This window comes from Urocitellus parryii, chromosome 5 (genome assembly GCF_045843805.1).
Source record: "Urocitellus parryii isolate mUroPar1 chromosome 5, mUroPar1.hap1, whole genome shotgun sequence".
Lineage (NCBI taxonomy): Eukaryota > Metazoa > Chordata > Mammalia > Rodentia > Sciuridae > Urocitellus > Urocitellus parryii.
The window spans coordinates 8,198,528-8,215,667 of record NC_135535.1 but is presented as its reverse complement, the minus strand read 5'-3'; the positions used below and the strand labels follow the sequence as shown (position 1 = coordinate 8,215,667).

Sequence of the window (17,140 nt, the reverse complement as noted above, 5' to 3'; positions counted from 1 at the left end):
CTGGCAGTTACCCGCCCAGGAATGGGGAGGTTACCCAAGTCTGCTCGTTGAAGCCCAACAGACCTCCACTGCAGAGCTTTTGGAAAAGATTTTCTTGCTCCTAAGAAACAGCAGAAGATGTAATTTGGATGTGAAATCCAGATCTGCTGCAGCCATCTTTTGACTACCAGGAGAAAACAGACTTACAATCAAGCTCCCGGGGAGAAAGGCAGAGGAGAAGGATGGGAAACCCCTGGCACCTCCACTGCAGCGCCCAGCAGCGGGTTGAACTATGCGTGGAGGCTGCTCCACTGCTGGGTGTTCCTTTGGGTGGTAAAACACAGTTCCTTTCTGAGGAAGGTTGCTGTTATATGCTGCCAGAAGCCATCTGACTGAAGCAGATTGGACACAAGTGTCCCTGTTACTAGCAGCAGCACATGTAAGCTAAGGCATTCGGTCAGTCCTGTACACAGAGGGACTAACCCTCCCCCTGTTCCTCGAAATGTCTTGGTTCATGTAATGTAAGTGGGTTCAAGCCCTCCCCCAGACCTCAAGCAGGATGTACCATCAACTTCTTACCGACTGCTCCAGGCCCTTGGGGAAGAGATGTTACGGATCCAGGCCAATCTCAGTGCACCCTGGGACTTTTGTGAGAATTGCTCAAAAAAGATGCTTTCTTCTCTCCTCCAACTTCATGAGCAAGGAGCGGGGCTGCCAGTGCTGCCTTGCTGAGCCTTTGCAGGTGGCCTGAGATCATCTGCAAAGAGGCCTAATGATGATAATTGGTATCATAAAGATAGAGGAGAGAGAGAGAGGGGGGCAGGGTCCTCTGGATGTCACTGTGCCTGCAGCCCCCAGTGGTATAGTGCAGGGTTGAGAGTCACAAAGTGTGGGCTGGGGATGTGGCTCAAGCGGTAGCATGCTCGCCTGGCATGCGTGCAGCCGGGTTCGATCTTCAACAAACAAAGATGTTGTGTCCGCCGATAATTTAAAAAAAATATATATATATATTAAAAAAAAAAAAAGAGTCACAAAGTTGGGGGAGATAAGGACTCCAGTCATCAGGTGGGGCTCCATTTGTGTTCCAGGTAGGTGGACAGGTTATGCTGGTTTCCTTCCCCACGGAGATCCTCTGCCTGACTGGAACAGTTTCGAAGTCGTCTTTTACCTGCTCTTTTGTGCAGCCTTCCTACACTCTCATTTGGAAGTGATTGTTTCTTTTCTCTTGTCTGAATGGGCAGGGATACTCAAGAGCCCCTTGCACCAGAGTCTCAGAGAACCAGAGTGTGGGAAAAATCAGCAATAACAAAAAGCTTGATTGGAGTGGGGCTGAATGATCATAGTACACTCTGTTACCAGAGTCCTAGGCCCAAGGCCCCAGCTCCAGGGAGTCCCAGCAGACCAGGCTCAGCCCCTTGTGCCAATATGGCAATCAAAGAGAAGGTCCAGAAAGAAGCTTTAATCAGCGTGGCCATGCTGGGAAGAACAGATCCAGGAGATCTATCTTCAAGGGGCTGAAAAAACATTAAGCATTTTGTAGAAAAGGGCAAGAAAGGCTAGGGCTGGGGACTTGCAGGGCAGGGAGGGGGTGTACAGCAGGCAGAGAATGTCATCTCTGTCAGGCCACCGTCTGCTTGATCATTACCTCAAGACTGGTCAGTGAAACCCTGGGAAGGTCATTGCCACTTGAGAGGGCAGTTTGGTTCCCAGGGTGGGATGACTACTCCTGCTTGAGGGGTGGTGATCTTATCAAGGGGTGACCTATCCTGCGAGGCTCCCTGGTCCTTTGTCATAAAGATGCTTATCAATCAGACATGTGGTTCCTAGGACCCAAGGTCACTGCAGAAGGAAATTGAAAAAAAAAGTCAAAGACGCAGATGGAGTCCGGGTGAGAACGTGGAGTTGGTCTCCCAGGTCCTCCTTCAGGACCAGCTCCTGCAGGTGAACAGAGGTGCCTTGTGATTGTCGCAATCGCAATCAAACAAGAATCTCCCAAGAGGGCAGGGACCTTGCTGAAGAGATAGGCGTAGCTTGAGCACCTGGCTCTTCCCTGGGAGCCAGGTGACTATAGGTGATTTCCACAGTGTCCTTGCGTTTCAATCTTGGCATCTGTAAATTAGGGCGAGGACTGGTCACAGCTCACTGCCTACACCTGGGGCTGGGGCTTAGAGTGTCTACATAACGTGAAAAGGAGGAAGTTCTCTTCAGAGTCTCTACATTGTCCTCTACTGGGAACTTGGGGGAGGGTCAGTATCGGGTCCCTGAAAAATGTTGCTTCCTTCCCAGGGCTCCTTGCTTCTCTTGCCCATGGGGGGTGAGGGGTGTCTCTGTTCCCCACACTGTTGTTAAGCAATTCCTGGAAGGGATGGATGCAGAGAATTTTAACAAAAATCACAAAGCTGTAACCTCGACTGATGAAAACGAGGTGGAGAAAATGGTATTCCCTGGAATTCCTTTTGAGGGACTCATTTCTTATTTTATTTATTTATTTTTTAATTCCTTGAGCCAGATGCAGTGGCACAGGCTTATAATCTTGGCAACTGGGGAGGCTGAAGAAGGAGGATCACAAGTTCAAGATCAGCCCTGGCAATTTAGCAAGACCCTATCTCAAAATAAGAAATAAAGAAGGGTTGGGGGTGTAGCTCAGTGGTCAAATGTCCCTGGTTTCAATCCCCAGAACCACTAAAAATAATAATAAAAAAATTTTTTTAAAAATTAAAATTTTTAACTTTTTGTTTACTCTGGAAAACAGTAGTGGGGGACAACAGAAAGAGAGAGGGTTCTGGGACGTGACCCCTCCTCAGGTCTCCATTGACAAGACCTTGCTTGTGAGAGGCTGGGTCGGTGGTTGCTTTGTGAAACTGGTACAGGGACTGGCTTTTTTCCCCGAGTGCTGACCTCAACCTTCCAGGCAGAGGGACACCAGCAGACCCTGGGGTTAGGTGGCTTTGTTGCAGAGTCCTAGGGGAAAACCCTCAGCAATGGGGCCCCCAGTGGGCCAGCTCCAGTTCCTAAGCTGACTCCCTCTTCTGAGAGTCTGTCTCCTCTCGAATATCCTTCTTTCCCACCTGTCCTGAAGCAAATCCCTATCTACCCTTCAGTAAACCCACCCAGGTGAAATCCACGGCCCCTCCCTCCAGCAGCAGGCTTCTCCAAGTTTGAGTTGGTACATAGTATGTGCACAGTAAATATTTGTTGACTGTCTGAATCAATAATAATGAGCATGAATATAGTTGGCACCCTGCAGAATAGTCCAGGGTGAAAAAGAGGCTTGGAGGATCTGTTCAGAGCAGGCAGGGGCCCTCAAGTCAGGGCTCCCCTTAGCTTGCAGACACCTGTGAGAGTTTCAGGTACACTTTGCCTAGGGAACTTCTGGGGCAAACGGATGAGTGAATGGAGTCTTTCACTTACCACCACCTCCCAAAATAGAAAAAAACCTCAGGAATGGCAATAGTCTCTCTCTCTCTCTCTCCCTCTCTCTCTCTCTCTCTCTCTCTCTCTCTCTCTCTCTCTCTCTCTCTCTCGCATACGCACATACCCTCCTAAAATCAAACCTTAATTATTTTTCTTGGGTACTGGGGATGGAACCCAAGGGCTCTTAATCATGAGACACATCCCAGATCTTTTCATATTTTATTTAGAGGCAGGGTCTCACTAAGTTGCTAAGAGCCTCACTAAGTTGCTGAGGCTGGCTTTGAACTCACAATCCTCCTGCCTCAGCCTCCTGAGCCTCTGGGATTGTAGGCATGCATCACCATGCCTAGCTTAATTCTTTCTTTCTTTCTTTTTTTAAAAGGTGGCTTTTAAAAGAATTAAAATATTTTTAGTTGTCAATGGACCTTTATTTTATTTATTTATATGTGGTGCTGAGAATAGAACCCAGTGCCTCATACATGCTAGGCAAGTGCTCTACCCCTAACACAACCCCAGCCCCAAACCTTAATTCTTTAGGAGAGTTTTATCTAAACCCATTCAACCCATACAGACAAAGCAAAATATTCTCTTGTAACTCTGAAAATTTGCCAAGTGCCTCTCTCTCCTGAAGAGTTAGCACATGCTCCTTGTTCCACTTCTCTTCACCCAAAATACAGCCTCTTATGTTAGCAGAGGATAAAAGGACCAAAAGTTGGGCCACATACCCATAATGTTTTTGAAATTAGCTGCTGTGAGAGTGCTTCCAGAACCTTCTACAAGACTGTTTTACAGGGAATTAACTGGCTAAGATAAAGCACAGGGCAGATTCCCAGCCCACGGCAAGAGCCCCGGTATTATTGAGTCCTTTGCATGGATCTTCCCAGCTCCTAACACAGTATCCAGCACAAAGTCAACACCTTTCTTTTTTATCTATGTTTTTGTTTGGTTGGGTTTTTTGTGGTGCCGGGGAAAGAACCCGGCCCTCACGTGTGCTAGGCAGGTGCTCTACCACTGAGCCACACCCCTGGTGCACACTGAATAGATGTGTGAATGCAGTCTCCTGCTCACACCTCCCTGGAACAGAGAAGGCACAAGGAAGAGAAATAAGAGCACCCAGGGGCCAAAGCTGCTGTGACCCTGCTATTTGTCATCCTCTTGACAGCAAATGATGGCACTGCTTGGGCTTCATGCTGGCCACTGTGACTCCTCTATCCCATCGACATGTCAACTCATTAGTCCTCACTTGAGCTGGTGGGAACCGAGGCACAGGATAGTTCATTTACCTGAGGTCACACATGTGATAAGCAGTAGTGCCATATTTGGAGCCCAGACCTTCTGCAACCCTGTCCAGCCTCCTAGCTACCGACCTGGCTTGACTCTGGCTGATTAGCGCTCTGTGGCTTGAGGGCCAGCTTCTGCCAGCCAGTCACCCTGCTGTATCGGTTTTATCCTCTTCCTTTCTTTGTTCATTCAACGACCTTTTTTTCCTTCTCATGTAAGACCAGGTAATGTGCTAATGTCATAAGAAGATTTGAAGGAGGAGCGATCTCACACAATAGCACAAAACCTCAGTTATCATGCTTACGAACCCTAAGAGGGTTTCAACAAGTTTTTATTGAACACATATTATATGCCAAACACTGCTCTAGGTACTTGGGCTTCCTCAGTGAACAAAGATGAAAAACCCTAAGAGCTTACATTTTATTTGGGACAAGGTGAAGATTGGGGAGAGATAATAAATAATTAATATGATATTTCTGGACTAGGAAAATTACACCGACATGCTCTCTAAATACAGCTTTAAAAAAAAACTGAACAAAAATATACAAAGGATTTGTTTAAATGCAAAGTGATGGAGGAAGGGAGAGGTTACTGGGCCAGAAGAGATGGTTCCTAATTTGACAAATATTTTTTTTCTAAAATTTTTTAGTTGTTGATAGACCTTTATTTTATTTATTTATATGTGGTGCTGAGATTCGAACCCATTGAAACATATGCCAGGCAAATGCACTACCGCTGAGCCGCAACCCCAGTAATTTAACAAATATTGATGCATGTAATTCCCATAATCATCATCTGAATTGTTCTATGAAAAGAATATTGCCTGGTACATGGCAGTGCTGTGTGTAGTTTGCTTTAAACTAGTGCTCTGTAGATATTATCTCATGTAAGCCTCACAACAACTCTATGAAGTAGGTCCTATTAATTACTGTTATATGAGGAAACTGTTATTATGTTAATTACTGTTATATGAGTTTAAGTGACTTGCTCATGGTCACACAGATAGTACATGTCAGATCCAGGCTTTGAACTCAAGCATTCTGAGTCTAGAGTCTGTGTGCTCAGCTACCATTCCTGCTACCTCCTTAGAAATATCATCTGCTGTTTTTCTATCAGCTCTTACAGAAAGATCACTCAGGCAGGAATGTTATTATTGTTTTGTGCACAGAGAAATTACTACATAATCTCTATCAAAATCTCATTTTATGCAAAGATGTTTAAAAATACTTAGGGGATGAAAAACTGTAACCCAAGGCACAACCTCCAGGTGCTACTCAAACTATAGTATGAAGATTGATGGGGATAGGGATCTCTTTTTAGGTCCAAGCTAGTGCACTGAGACAATCTAAGAGCAAATATCAGGCCAGGCCATTGTAACTACTAGATTCTACCTCTGCTGAGCCAGACCAGGCCAGAGTGCTTGGACAGCAGGACAGGGATGGACAGATGTCCCCAGCGCTCCACTCCCTTGACCAGGGACAGATGTGGATAGGAAGCAATGGTCAGGTCCATGGTGTTCAGGTTCATTTCATTTTGTGACCTTGAGCAAGTCTTTTGTGTCATTGTTGTTGAGCCACATCCCCAGCCCCTTTTTTATATTTTGTTTTGAAACAGGGTCTTGCTAAATTGCTGAGGCTAGCTTTGAGCTCATAATCCTCCTGCCTCCACCTCCAAAGCGTTGGGATCACAGGTGTGCGCCACCACACCTGGCTTGAGCCAGTCACTTTAACCGCACTTTTGCAAAATGGAGGTGGTAGTGTATCCCCATGGTTATAAGATGGACCACTGAGAAAGAAAACAATGATCACAGTATGTCACACCCTGTGCCAGCATCTTAACAACAGCCCACTGCAACTCAGGTTGCTTTGAAATTCCTCTCAGCCTCCCATGAGAGTCCGCAGTTTCTCCTGTCTTCTGTTACGTTGCTTGGTGTGTGATAATCCATTTTTTTACCTGTGTTTCAGGAACAAAACATAATGCAACTTCTACTCGTGGGGCTCTTTGCATCTTAGGTTTTTCAAAGCACTTACTTGTTGGTTTGTGAAGGAAGAGCAGCCCATTCCTCCAAAGACAAAGGTTGCTTCTACTAATCTCAGCTTCACTCTCTGGTTGGCTGCCTTTCTTTCTACATAATCACTTTGATCCAAATGCTGAATCATAGTATAATCTTTCAAAGACATTTTCAATAGCACTAAATTCAGTACATGCAGTACCCACCGCGGGCCTAAGTTGACGTGAAGACAATACGAACAGCTCTGCTCAATTTCTCAAATTTGCAAAGAACAATGGCTGATTCGTGGGGACGATGCCATTGATTGTAAGTTATGCTCCCAACCTTGGGAAATGAAAACAAAACAAAAAATGTATGTCTTGGGATTAGTTAAAGGTGGTGGTAAATACTTAGATTTTTTTTTTTTTCAACTGACAGAAAACTCACTTCAGCAAAAGAAACACATTGAGGCATGAAGCTGCAAAGTCACATTATTCCAGCTTCAGGCATGGCTGATTCAGGACTCTAGGTATAGTCAGGACTCATCTCCCCTCCATTTTTCTCTTTTACAGGGTTGGCTACAGTCTGAGGTGTTACATGGCAACAACACATGGCAGCTCTAGCCCCTTCCTCTTCTGTTTCAAGTCTAGCAAAAAGGAAGGAGTATTTTTTGTTCTACATTTTTTTTTGCCTGAATATCAATGCTTCTCGTGGGCTCTGACAGGTCACATGGCCAGCCCTGGATGAATTGCTCTGGTTAGAAAGTATCTCCCAAAGCTCATATGATGAAAACCTAATCACCAAATTCATAGATTAATGGTGTTTGGAAGTGAGGCCTTTGGTGCAGAACTCAGATTAGATGAGGTCATAAGAAGTCCCGTGTTGGAGTTGGTGGCTATAGAAGAGGAAGAGCCCTGAACTCACAGCTTTCTCCACCATGTTGTGATGCCCACAGGGGCCCTCACCAGAAACCGGCACCTTGCTCTTGGACTTCCCAGCCTCCAGAACCGTGAGGCCCCCAAAATCCTATTCTTTATAAATTACCCAATTTCAGGTATTTTGTTATAGCAATATAAAACAGACTAAGTCCCCAGTCAAGGTGGTAACAATTTCCACACCCCTCCCCTCTTCCCCCAGAAATCTTGCTGGAGCTCATGTGGGGGTCTCCCAGAGGGAGACCAGGGAAGGATGCAGAGATGTGCCTGATAGTAGACTGCAGCTGGGTAGGATTAGCCTGGGGAGCATAACCCCAGCCCGCCCCTGCTGGGGAGTGTAGCCCTGCTGCTGGAGAGGACCCCTGGCTGCAACCCAGCAATCTGAGTCAGCCTGCCGGCCTCCCTCCCTGGGGCAGCTGAGCCGGCACTGACTCAGCGCCTGCATGAGCTGGAGGCCGCCTGGAAAGTTAATAAGCTTCTGAGGCAAAGACATCCCTCCTGTGACGTGGGTTGGTGCCGTGAGTGGGTGGCAATGAATGAAACAGAGTGGGCACGTTCTTAGAGCGCTTATGAAGCTAAGAGGTGCAGAGAGAGGGAGGGAAAGTCAAGGGCAGCCACTGGAAAAGGCCTCTGTGGGGCATATTGCAAATGGCCTCCCGAGGCTCAGACTGTGCACCAGGCTCCTTTTCCACTACCCAGACCCCCCACCAACCCCCCACCCTCTGCCAGGGCTGTCTGCCCAGCCCTGCCTTCCAGCCTTCCAGACTCTGCCAGTCTGCCCCTTCTCAGCCTAAATTTCTAGAAGCAGGGGGGTGGAATGGAGGTGTAGCTATTGCTCTCCCATCCCAAAGTCTTTGCTGCTTGTGGAGTAGGGGAGACCAGGAAGGAGGCATAGTTAGAAGGGGATCCCTGGGAGAAGGGAGGAAATGGAGGAGATGGAGACAAGAAGGTGTGAGGACTGTAGAACCATCCTGAAGCTCAGTGATCTCCATGCAGAGCTCCTGCTCTGCCCCCGGCTAGGACGGTACTGTCCCTGCCCTCCAGGAGCTCAGAGACTAGTCTGGGAGACAGGAAGAGAAATGGTTAATCACAATGGAATGTGCTAGTGCCTTAGCCCCAGGATGTGGTCTGGGGGCTGAGGTTTGTGGGAGAAAAATTCCCAGAAGGAAGTGAAGCAGGAGCAATTGCTGAGCCAGGAGGTCTCAGGTCACGTTGGCCCCTGTCCTGGTCTGGAGGAGTGAGCAGATGGCTCTGGATCACAGCTGCACTGCAGAGTGGTCCCCTGGAGGCAAAGGGACTGGCTTTTAACACTTCTTTCCAGGTTTTGGATGAGGGCTGTTGGGTGGTGGTAGCCTCCCTGACAAGGAGGCTTCTGTCAGCCAAGGACCATTCTCTACATCAGGGACAGCCAGGGGGCAGCTGTGAGTCCTCAAGCCAACCACAGCCCCTAGAGGATGGGTATTAGACCAGCTGTTTGGTGGGGAACCAGGAGAGGGAGCAGGGGACAGCCTGAGAGCTTTGTTGGGACAAGGTCACTCTGCTGCATCCTAAAGATCATCCCAAGGGGTGGACCTATACAAAACTGTAGAAGCACAAAGCCCTTTCTGGAAACACTGAGATATTTAAACATGACATTGGGTGCAGGAAGGAAATGAATGGTCAGGGGAAGAGGCCTGACAAATGGCCAGAGGCCAGATCATGACGAATCCAGACAACTTGGTATTAAAGTTTGTCTAAGAGGAACTGGATTCTCACCGCCACCCGGTCCCCGCCCCTGCCCCCACATTTTTTTTTTATTGGTGAAGGAACTGGATTCTTATTCCTCCTCATTGCAGTCTTGTCTACAATCATTTATCCAATGTCAAGGTGCAAACCAGCCTGGCTCTGCTCAGCCTGGATCCAAATGCTGCAGAAGTGAAAAGGGGAAGGAGCCTCCAGCAAGCAAATGGCAGAAGAGGGACATAGAGGGGCTGTGTCCCAGGGCTGACAGCACAGGGGCTGCAACCGGCTGAAAGTTAAGTCCTTTTCCTCGGCGTTCACATTTGGGAAATAGGAAGAAAGTCTCATTTCAGGAGCCTCAGGAGAGGGATAAGCACAGAATTTGGAGTCAGAAAAGCAGGCCTATTGCACAGGCCAGCTGGAGCCACTGGGAAAGCCCACATCTGTCACTAGCAATCATATCTGCCCCCGGGTGTCAGCTGAGATGACACGTGTGTAAAAAGGCTGAGCAAATGTCAGCTGCTGTAACCTTGCCACAAGAAATCAGATCCGCACCAGGGAGACTCCCAAGTCAGGCTTATTTTACTCCAGTTGTCATTTGGCACCAAGCAGGTTGGGGACCTGCTGAATGGCACAGCAAGTCAGCAGTAAAACCAAGGTCTGAAACCATCCAAACTAATGACGCCGGTGTCATCCACCGAACCAGCCCAAACCCAAGCTCATGCTGCAGCTCCCAGGTGGAAGAAGTTCCCAGGAAGTTCCTTTTAGCAAAGGGTGTTGCCCAGTGGGCAGCCTCCAAGAACCTCCAAATCAATGGCAAGACATAGCTGGATGAGGTTCCCAGGAGGCAGGGGGAAAAGGGAGACCGGGAATAGGAGAAAAATGTCTAAGGTTGGCCACTGGTTCTGAGGACTGGAGAGGAGACTCTGAATTTCTAAGTGCTTCTTCTGTCCATTGCCTTTGTCCTGAAACCTTTAAAAAACACATTTGTTGAGTTGTGATTCACCTACTACGCAATGCATCCTTTGAAGTCTACAGCTCAGTGGTTTCAGTATATTCACAGGGTGATACAACTATCCTCACAATCAATTTCAGAACATTTTCTTCACTCCATAAAAGAGCTCCTGCTCATTAGCAGTCCCTCTCTTTCCCACTCTTCCTTTCCCACAGACCTGGGCATACACTAATTTTCTCCTTCCTTCCTTCCTTCCTTCCTTCCTTCCTTCCTTCCTTCCTTCTTTCCTTTTATATTGGAGATTTAGCCCAGGGATGCTTTGCCACTGAGCCACATCCCCAGCCCTTTTTATTCAGAGACAGGGTCTCACAAAGTTGTTTAGTGCCTCGCTAAGTTGCTGAGGCTGGCTTTGAACTCACGATTCTCCTGCCTCTGCCTCCCAAGTCGCTGGGATTACAGGCACGTGCTATCTGGCTTACTTTCTGTCTATAGATTTGCCTGTTGTGGACATTTCATTAGACAGAATTGTACAGTTTGTGACCTTTGTGACTGGCTTTCTTTATAGCATAACGATTTCAAGATTCATCCATGTTGTAATATGTATTAATATTCATTCTTTTTTATGGATGGATAATATTATACGAATGCACTCATTTTTTAAAATCCATTCAGTAGATGAACATTTGGTTGTTTCCATCCTCTGACTGCATGAATATTTGTGTACAAGGTTTTGTGGGGACACAGATTTTTATTCCTCTTGGGTCAGCCCTCTGCATTCAAAGATTCAACCAACACAAATAAAAAATATTTTTAAAAAATTTGTGTCTGTCCTGAACATATACAGATTTTTCTGCCTTATCATTGTTGCATAAACAAGACAGCATGACAACTATTTACATTGTATTAGGTGTTGTTAATAATCTAGAAATTATTTAAAGTATAAGGACATAAGCAAGTCCCTGGGATCAATCCCCAGCACCAAAGAAAAAAGCATAAGGAAAGATGTTCCCAGTGCCTGTGCAAATACTCTGTCATTTTCCTTAAGGACTTGAGTATCTGTGGGTTTTGGATTCCTCAGGGGTACTGAAGCTAATCCCCTGAGGACACTGAAAGGCAAGTGGAACGCCAGGTTTTTATCATTGTCAAGAGACCGCACTGTGCATTTCTTTCCTTCCCCCTTTCCCTGTCCTTGTTCCTGCAGGAGCACCTTAGCAGGATTCTCTACCTGAGGCTAAGATTTTCATGGTACCGACTATAAAGATTTGTGATCATGTTCTGTTATTTTTTTTTTCTGCCTCTGGATGTGATGGTAAGAAACAATCCAATCCCAAGAGACCTGGGACCCATTTACACCCCTCCCTGCTGCCTTTGGGAGGGAGCAACTGACTTTCCCCTGAGAGTAATACCGTTTCAGCCTCTCTTCCAAGCAGAGTCAGGAGCCTGGCCAAGTGGGAGGCTCAGCTTCCAATTCAGTTGGGCCATCGAAATCCAGTTATGGTTGATGTAAGATTTCCCCTCTGTGTAGAAGAACCCAGAGCCACAGATGTGGGTGAGGGAGAGGTGAAGCACCTGTAGGCTGCAGGCAGGAGCTCACCGCTGCCTGTGGGTGCTTCTTGGGGCTAACCCTGTACATATCACCTTCTCATGACAAGGAAGAATCACAGGGAACGCAGTGGTGAGTTCATGATTGGTGGTTCAGGTAATGTCATCTATCATCCTATGGGTAGGCAATCAGTGTCTATCAGACTGAGAAGTGTTAAACAAAGAATTACTTCTCAAAGGAGAATAATAAGCCATTAAGAGAGTGGGGCCAGGGGCTGGGGATATAGCTCAATGGGTAGAGTGCTTGCCTTGCATGCACAAGGCCCTGGGTTCAATCCTCAGCATCACCAAGAAAAGTGGGACTGTGCTCCAAAAGCCAGGCTTCTACTGTAAAGGTTGTCACAGCTTCATTTGGCCTCCATATCTGCTATAAAAATCCAGCACTTCATTGAATCTGCGAAGATTTTGTGTGTGATATATGGGAGGGTATTAGGGACTGAACTCAGGTCCTTGCACATACTAGGCAAGCACTCTACCACTAAGTTACAAGCCCAGTCCTTTTTATCTCTTATTTTGAGACAGGGTCTCATTAAGTTGCCCAGGTTTGTCCTCTAACTTCTGATCTTCCTGCCTCAGCCTTCCATGTGGGGTCTGCAAGGTCCTTAGGGTCAAATGGCAGAAATCATCCTGCAGCATGGACCAGTTTTCAGAGCCTTCTCTTGCTCGGGGCTCCATTCAAGGGGATAGCTTTAAGATTATCTAGTAAATGAGTTGGAACAGCATACCTGAAAAGAATATGTGATAACGCCAAAGTCCATAGAGACCCCCAAGGCCTCATGCTGCTTTGGTGGTGGTGGTGGGGGGGTGTGAGGTATACTTTACTTTGGAGAGAAAAATCTTGGCATGTTCAGAACCCTGGACCCCAAACCATTATTGAGACCTTGGTTTTTTTCTTTTTGGTACTGGGAATTGAATTCGGGACACTCAAACATTGAGCCACATCCCCAGCCCTATTTTGTATTTTATTTAGAGGCAAGGTTTCACAGAGTTGCTTAGTGCCTTGCTTTTGCTGAGGCTGGCTTTGAACTTGTGATCTCCCTGCCTCAGCCTCTCAAGCAGCTGGGATTACAGGCATGTGCCACTGTGCCTGGCTAGAGACCTTTTTATTTCTGTCACATTAGGATACTTGCTTCTTGCTGCTCTCTAGGTCCTATTAGCATGATGTCATCTACACAGAGCAAAATAGCATTATATCTTGTGCAGTAACGAAGTGTTCAAAATCTGAGAATTGGAGAGCTGTCAGAGGGCTAATGGAGTCCTGTGGCAAGATGGTGAAGCTTTACGGGTGGCCCTGATGAATGAAAACAGAATTTCTGATTGTTTCTGCTTCTTGGAATACAGAAAAAAGACTTGCCAGCTCAATAACTGCTTATCAGGTCTCAGGGACTGAATTCATTTTCTCCAGCAATGAGACCACATCTGAAATAGCAGCTGCAATTGGAGTCACCGCATAATTAAGTTTATGAAAATCCACCATCGTTCTCCAAGGCCCATCTGCCATCTTCACTAGACAAACTGAATTTTAAAGTGGGAATGTGATAAAATCACCATCCTGGAATCTTTGAAGGCTGTGGTGGTATTATTAATCTCTTAGTTCCCCCAGAGAGTGCAGTATTTCCTTTGGTTTATCAGTTTCATAAGGAGGGATTTCCACTTGACTTTCCCATCACCGAATCTCTTACTTTGCCAATGTGAGAGTCAACACAGTCATTCTGCCAGTGGTTGGGGATATCTGTTCCAGGTATATAATTAGGAACACAGAAAAAAAAGGAGCTTTGCCAGGCACAGGGGTGCATGCCTATAATCCTAGTGATTTGGGAGGCTGAGGCAGGAGGATTGCAATTCAAGGCCAGCCACAGCAATTTAGCAAGTCCCTGTCTCAAAGTAAAAAACAAAAAGAACTGGGGGGGTGCTGGGGTTGTGGCTCAGTGGCAGAGCGCTTGCTTCACATATGTGAGGCACTGGGTTCAATCCTCAGCACCACATACAAATAAGTAAACAAAATAAAGATATTGTTAAAAAAAAAAAAGAACTGGGGATGGGGTTGGGGATATAGCTCAGTTGGTAGATTGCTTGCCTCAAATGCACAAGTCCCTGGGTTCACTCCCTGGCACTATAAATAAATAAATAAAAAACCAAAAGAACCGGGGATGTAGCTCAGTGGTAGAGCACCCCTGAGTTCAACTCATTACTTCAGCAAAAAAGTTTGGGGGCTGGGGGTGTAGCTCAGTAATAGAGTGCTTGCCTAGCATGTGCAAGGCTCAGTGTTCTACCCCCAACACTGCAAAAAAAATAAAACACATTTGGAGATTTGCAAGTCCTATTGTTTTTTTTGTTTGTTTGTTTTGTTTTGTTTTAGTGGTGCTGAGGATTAAACCCAGGGTCTTGCACACGCTGGGCGAGTACTCTACCCACTGAGCTACGCCCCCAGTCCTCCATAGGTCCTATTATAAAGTCATTCAGTCAAACTCCACTTGTTTCTTTTCTTTTCTTTTTTTTTTCTTTCTTTTCTTTTTCTTTTTTTCTTTTTTGGTACCAGGGATTGAACTGAGGGGCACTTAACCACTGAGCCACACCCCTGGCCCTATTTTGTATTTTATTTAGAGACAGGGTCTCACTGAATTGCTGAATCTGGCTTTGAACTCGAGATCCTCCTATCTCAGTTTCCCAAGCTTCGGGGATTACAGGCGTGAACCACCTGCACCCCATTTTCACTTATTTATTGATCCATTTTAACTCCTACTCTGACCAATAGATCCCAGCAGAGTTCTCGAATACCAGGAATTAATATTATCCAAGAGCCAATGCCCAGTTATCACCATGAGGCCTGTATTATACAATCTTTTATTGTGTATTGTAACTCAGACAGAGGGCCCTAAATCTCTTGGGGAAGGCTGGAGCAGAAGCAGAGCGCATACTGGTCATATTATTGCAATTCTCTTTCTTGGAGGTATCCCCCCTCCACTTCTTCCAGGATTCTGGAATAGTGACTGACTCAGGCTTAGGAACTGGAGGAGAGACTTCTAGTAATCATGGTGGCTAAGGTCAGACCTCCGTTTGCCACAGGTGAACATTTTTCATGTAAATCAAGTAGAAACTTAGTGGGCTGGTGGGCTGCTTGTGTATTTTGGTCCTAGGGAGTCTGCATGATCGCTTAGCCACATCAATCTCTGTAGGTTAGACCATTCCTGGTAGCTCCACTGGCCCTTCCTGTTATAATAACCACACTCACTTTTCCCAAAAAATTAAGTGCTAGACTTGGTTCAGCACTTGTACTGCTCCAGAATCTACACATCCCACTGAAATCCCTTTTCAACTGCTGCTGTTCCCACTCGCGGTTCTCACCAGGGCTGTTCAGAGGTTCTGGTACTTATCCTCCCAAGGAACACCTCAAGTTCTTTGGTTTTGGGGGAACTGACCTTGGGAAACCCCATTATTTCCACATCCACTACCTTCTACTAGGGGATTAGCTTTGTTTTTTGAGAGCCGCTAACATGTTTTCCACAGTAGGGAAGCCCAGTGAGAGTTACATTTTCACAGAACTCTTCCTACTATTTAGTATTGGAAGATGCCAGGCAGAAGTGAGGAAGGAACAAGTGGTTTTCTGGTTCAGTGACCCAAGTGGGCCTTGGAAACATTCAGACAACAGCCAGGTCCTGGGAAGTACAGACATGTGCACCTTAATACTCTGTAACACTCTCAACTCTTGGGGTGCTCTGGAGAGGACTTACAGCTATAAATAGGCTTGATTTTTTTTTCCTGTACTGGGGATTGAACTCAGGGGTGCTCTATTACTGAGCCACATGACCAGCCCTTTTTATTTTACTGAAACAGGGTCTTATTAAGTTGCTGAGGCTGGCTTTAAACTTGTGATCCTCCTGCCTCAGCCTCCTGAGTAGCTGGGATTACAGGTAAGCACCACCAAACTCAGCTGAAGTAAGGTTTTGGTCTATGTGTAAAATGTGGGATGACTGAATCAAACCAATTAGCACATCCCTCACCTCAAAGGTATCTTTTATTCCTCCTGCCCAACTGAAACATCATATTCTTTTGGTACCCCAACATCTGGTAACTATCATTCCATTGTCTGTTTCTATGAGTTGGTTTGTTTAGATTCCACATAAAAGTAAGAACATGCAATATTTGCTTCTCTGTGCCTTGTTTATTCCACTTAATGAAATGCCCTCTAGGTTCATCCATGTTGATGCAAGTGACAGAATTTCCCTTGTTGATGGATACTTAAGCAGACTCCATACCTTGCCTACTGTGACCAGTAAACACAGAGAGCAGACAGCTCTGGGAGAGGTGGGTGCCATTTCCTTTGGATAGACATCCAGAAGCAGGATCCCTGGATCACACGGTAACTCTATTTTCCGTGTATTGAGGAACCTTGCCTCAGCTTTTGAGCCGGGATCACACTGATCTTGAGGTGGTTCCCAGCAACCTATGGGCAGGGTTGAGGTCCAGGGCACAGCCATTTTCACCTAACCTTGGACTGCTTTGCTCTGGAGCTTCCTATGGCGCTAACAGAGTCCTTGTCAGGCCTGCGTCAGAGCTGAGGGCCCTTCTCCGTGTGCTTCCCTTCCCCATTTCCCCAGGTCACCCCACATAGACAACGGTGCACTCCCTCAGCCTCTGCTCCTGGAAACCCCACCCTGTGCCACTCCACTTCTTCAACTGTCACGGGAGAACCACGAAAGCCCTAGTTGTTTTGAGGATTAATAACGAGTGGATGTCAGCTTGGGTGCCCTCTCCAGCATCAGGGGTTAATTTTCCATTTGTTCCTTCAAATCACTTCCCCCCTCCTCCACCCTGGGCCCCAGGAGGCTGACCCTTAAGGGCAACCTCAACAGGCAGAGATCAGAGGGAAGAGGAGATGAGGCAGGCTCATTCATTCCTCTGGTCTCTTCCCTGCCAGTTGCTGCTGGTTGGCCCCTCGATTTTTGCCATCGGCTGTTCTTCCTGGGTCCTGCTAACTGCCCCCTTTCCCTTAGACCCAGGGGTGGGAATGGTGTCCTGCCATTGTCGGTCCCAGGTGCTGTGGCCACATCTCCCTTAGCTGTGCCCAAACCTAAGTAAACAGGCCTTTTATTAAACTCTCTTCTGCTTTGACATTTAGTCCGTCCTCTTTCCTCCTGGATTGATTGATGCAGTCAGTGAGAATTGTTTCACTGGCAGCAAGTGCCAGGAATCACGTTCAGACCCAACAAAGTCCAGAGGAGGCGAAGGAGACAGTTTCTTCCTGAGTCTTCTTTGTAAAGGCAA

General features: G+C 46.6%; 1 non-coding gene across 1 annotated transcript; it reads right to left on the bottom strand.

Annotated features, from left to right (window-relative positions):
- Window positions 1–4,887: 4,887 nt before the first annotated feature.
- LOC113194754 (small nucleolar RNA U13) lies at window positions 4,888–4,993 on the bottom strand. The gene has a single exon (XR_003302332.1). It is a non-coding gene; the product is annotated as a small nucleolar RNA U13 (small nucleolar RNA).
- Between the last annotated feature and the right edge of the window lie 12,147 nt (window positions 4,994–17,140).